The sequence below is a fragment of the Nomascus leucogenys genome, chromosome 9, assembly GCF_006542625.1.
Source record: "Nomascus leucogenys isolate Asia chromosome 9, Asia_NLE_v1, whole genome shotgun sequence".
Classification (NCBI taxonomy): domain Eukaryota; kingdom Metazoa; phylum Chordata; class Mammalia; order Primates; family Hylobatidae; genus Nomascus; species Nomascus leucogenys.
Window position 1 is genome coordinate 65,312,308 of NC_044389.1, and position 4,695 is coordinate 65,317,002.

General features: G+C 46.4%; 1 non-coding gene across 1 annotated transcript; it reads right to left on the minus strand.

Moving 5' to 3' along the window:
- Nucleotides 1–237: 237 nt before the first annotated feature.
- Nucleotides 238–310, minus strand: TRNAK-CUU. The gene has a single exon. It is a non-coding gene; the product is annotated as a tRNA-Lys (tRNA).
- Between the last annotated feature and the right edge of the window lie 4,385 nt (nucleotides 311–4,695).

The window sequence follows — 4,695 nt, forward strand, 5'->3', positions numbered from 1 at the left end:
TCCCCACTATTATCCTATGACCCTGACACATCCCCCTCTCCGAGAAACACCCAAGAATGATCAATCAATACTAAGAGAACTCAGAGACTGGCGGGATCCTCCGTATGCTGAACGCTGGTCCCCTGGGCCCCCTTATTTCTTTCTCTATACTTTGTGTCTTTTTCTTTTCCAAGTCTCTCATTCCACCTAACAAGAAACACCCACAGGTGTGGAGGGGCAACCCACCCCTTCACCTGGTGCCCAACATGGGGCTCGAACCCACGACCCTGAGATTAAGAGTCTCATGGTCTACCGACTGAGCTAGCCGGGCTTCTTACCCATTTAAAGTTTGAGAATATGTTGAGATCGTTTTGGCCCCAAGACCTCTAATCATTCCACCAGTGAGCCGGGCTTCTTACCCATTTAGGGTACACCTGTAGACTAACAATTATCCCTGGCTACAAATCTAAATATAGTTTACAAAAATGTAGTCATCTTAAATGTTATTCTAATATTGACTGGTAAATAAATCTCTTAGTTCTGCTTTATACAGAAATATTCATTGAATACCATACATCTTTTCTTTATTCTGACCCAGATAGTATTTGTGGGTGGAGTTGTTGTTGTTGCTGTTGTTATCGTTCTTGTTGTTGTTGTGATGGAGTCTCACTCTGTCGCCCAGGCTGGAGCACAGTGGCACGATCTCGGCTCACCACAACCTCCACCTCAAGCAATTCTCCTGCCTCAGCCTCCCAAGTAGCTGGGATTACAAGCGTGCACCACCATCCCTGGCTAATTTTTATATTTTTAGTAGAGATGAGGTTTCACTATGTTGGCCAGGCTGGTCTTGAACTCCTGACCTCAAGTGATCTACCCACCTCAGCCTTTCAAAGTGCTGGGATTACAGGCATGAGCCACCGTGCCTGGCCTGACAGTTTTTGATGAGTTAAATTTTAAAATCTGAGTATGACCTACAGAGTCAGCTCAGCTTCTTATTTATTTATTTATTTATTTATTAAGACAGGGTCTCACTTTTTCACCCAGGCTGGAGTACAGTGGCACAATCTTGGCTCACTGCAACCTTGACCTCCCAGGCTCAAGCGATCCTCCTGCCTCAGCTTCCCAAGCAGCTGGGACTACAGGTGGGCACCACCATACCCAGCTAATTTTTTTTGTATTTTAATAGAGACGGGGTTTTGCCGTGTTGCCCAGGCTGGTCTCAAATTCCTGGGCTTGACTGATCCACCTGCCTTGGCCTCCCAAAGTGCTGGCATTACAGGCAGGAGCTACTCTGTGCCCAGCAGCTTCTTGTCTTAAAAACATGAAACACATTTAATTTTTCTCAGGAAAGGACTTAATTGTCCTTAATATTTTATTTTGAAGCTACATGAGAGGCAATCAGGTACTAACACAGGGTTTGCATAAGGATTTTTCAAGTCTTATTTAGAATTTGGGTATTTAACATGCACTACTTGCTGCAGACATCATAAAAAATAACTATAATCGGCTGGGCACGGTGGCTCATGCCTGTAATCCCAGCACTTTGGGAGGCCAAGGTGGGTGGATCACAAGGTCAGGAGATCAAGACCTTCCTGGCAAACACGGTGAAACCCCGTCTCTACTAAAAATACAAAAATTAGCTGGGTGTGGTGGTGGTCACCTGTAGTCCTAGCTACTTGGGATAGAGTGTACACAGGTGGGCTTGCGGGGATTGAATTTTAGAGAGGTCAGGAGCGTCAGTGAGAATGTAACATTTGAGTAGGTGAAGAAGGTGAGAGATTTAAATATATAGGGGAAGATTGCCCAGGGCAGAGGTCACAGCAAGTGCAAAGGCCCTGTATTAGTTCCTTCTCACACTGCTATAAAGAATTGCCTGAGACTGGCTAATTTATAAAGGAAATAGGTTTAATTGACTCACAGTTCCACATGGCAGGGAAGGCCTCAGGAAACTTACAATCATGGCAGAAGGGGAAGCAAATACATCCTTCTTCACATGGTAGCAGCAAGGAGAAGTGCAGAGCGAAGGTGGGGAAAAGCCCTTTATAAAACCATCGGTGCTTCTGAGAACTCACTATCATGAGAACAGCATGAGAGTAACCACTCCCATTGAGAGACAGGACTAGCTGGATTTCCTAGGCCAACTAAGAATCCGTAAGCCTAGCTGGGAAGGTGACAGCATGCACCTTTAAACACAGGGCTTGCAATTTAGCTCACACCTGACCAATCAGGTAGTAAAGAGAGCTCACTAAAATGCTAATTAGGCTAAAACAGGAGGTGAAGAAATAGCCAATCATCTATCGCTTGAGAGCACAGGGGGAGGGACAATGGTTGGGATATAACCCCAGGCATTTGAGCTGGCAAAGGCAACCCCCTTTGGGTTCCCTCTTGTTGTATGAGAGCTCTGTTTTCATTCTATTAAATCTTGCAGTTGCACACTCTCTGGTCCATGTTTGTTCCAGTTCAAACTGAGCTTTTGCTCACCATCCACCACTGCTGATTGCTGTTGTCGCAGACACCGCCGCTGACTTCCACCCCTCTGGATCCAGCAGGGTGTCTGCTGCACCTCTGATCCAGCGAGGTGGCGCCCAGTGCTGCTCCCAATCGGGCTAGAGGCTCGCCGTTGTTCCCACACAGGCTAAGTGCCTGGAGTTTGTCCTAATCAAGCTGAATAGAGCTTTAACACTCACCACATGGCCCAAGATTCCATTCCTTGGAATCCATGAGGCCAAGAACCCCAGGTCAGAGAACAAGAGGCTTGCCGCCATCTTGGAAGCGGCCTGCCACCATCTTGGGAGCTCTAAGAACAAGGACCCCCCCAATAACATTTTGGCAACCTAGATGTGAATCTCCAAAGTGGTGAGTAATATTGGACCACTTTCACTTGCTATTCTGTTCTATTCTTCCTTAGAATTAGAGGAAAATACTGGGCATCTGTTGGCCAGTTAAAAAAATGATTAGCGTGGCTGCCAGACTTAAGACTCCCGTGTGAGGCTGTCTGGGAAAGGGCTTTCTAACAACCCCCAGCCCTTCTGGGTTGGGAGCATTGGTCTACCTGGAACCAGCTTCCACTTTGAATTTTCCTGGGGAAGCCGAGGGCCGAGTAGAGGCAGAAAGCTGTCGTCCTGAACTCCCAGTTAAGATCTTGGCACAGCCAGAAGTCTTTACTCAACAGTCGCCCATGTGTGTGCCCCTACCTTTCCTTCTGACCCATACCTCGTGGGTCCTGACCACGACTTTCTTGAAAGTGTAGCCCCCAAATTCTCCTTACCTCTGAATCTACTTCCTCCAATCCCTGCCTCCTAGGTACTAATGCTTCAGACTTTCACTTCCTCTCCCAAGCATTACAGCAAGTTGTATCTCCAAAGGGATCTAGGGAAGCTCGATGTTGTGTCCTTAGGCATCTAGGCTATGAACCCAGGGAGTCTTGTCCTTGGTGCCTCTCCCAATTTAGGTATACAGCTTTCGACATGGGCAGTTATGTGAGACCCATTCCCCACCACCCTTGCCAGGGCCCCAAGTTTGTAAATGGCTAGGAGGATTGCTCTCCCATTGTGTAGATGCTCTTCTCCCCCAATGTCTACCCAGCTTACCCCTCTGCAATATAATCTCCAAGCCTTGGCTCCTTGGCCAGGGCCTTAGAACTGATAACCCAGTACTTTATTTTTTTATTTTTATTTATTTTTTTGACACGGAGTCTCGCTCAGTCACCCAGGCTGGAATACAGTGGCGTGATCTCGGCTCACTGCAAGCTCCACCTCCCGGGTTCATGCCATTCTCCTGCCTCAGCCTCCCGAGTAGCTGGGACTGCAGGCGCCTGCCACTATGCCTGGCTAATTTTTTTTGTATGTTTAGTAGAGACAGGGTTTCACTGTGTTAGCCAGGATGGTCTCGATCTGCTGACCTTGTGATCCGCCTGCCTCGGCCTCCCAAAGTGCTGGGATTACAGGCGTGAGCCACCGTGCCCGGCCGGGTAACCCAGTACTTTAACAACTGGAACTGGGTCTACGACAACATAATAGATCAGGATGAAAGCGAATTGAGTAAAAGGGAGGCTCATATTCCTATAGTGGATGGGGGCAACGAGCGAACATCCTTCTGCTGTGTTCCCAAAATCTATCTACAAAGAAAAGGGAAGGAGAGGAGAGAGAGAAAGAGAGATTCAAAGAGAGAGAGAGAGAGACAGAAAGTCAAAGAGAGAAAGAAAGAGATCCTAATAGTAGCAACTTCTTTGCTAACAAAAGAAAGTAGAAAATTAGCCTTTAGAGGAAACCTCATTATGAGCACACCTCACAGTTCAGAACTATCTTAGGTCAAAAAAAAAGCAAAAAGGGTAGCTTACTAACTCAAAAATCTTAAAGTATAAGGCTATTCTGTTTAAAAAAGATAATTTAACATTAACCACTGAAAATTCCCTTAACCCAGTAGATTTCCTAACAGGGGATTTAAATCTTAATTACCATACAAAGGTCTGACCAGACCTAGGAGGAACCCCCTTCAGGACAGGAAGATAGATGGTTCCTCCCAGGTGATTGAGAAAAAAACACAATGGGTATTCGGTAATTGAGGGAAACTCTTGTAGAAGCAGAGTTAGGAAAATTGCCTAATAATTGGGTCTGCTCAAACGTGGGAGCTGTTTGCACTCAGCCAAGCCTTAAAGTACTCACAGAATAAAAAAACTCTATCTCAATCCTGACTCAAAATGTTACCCACGCACTC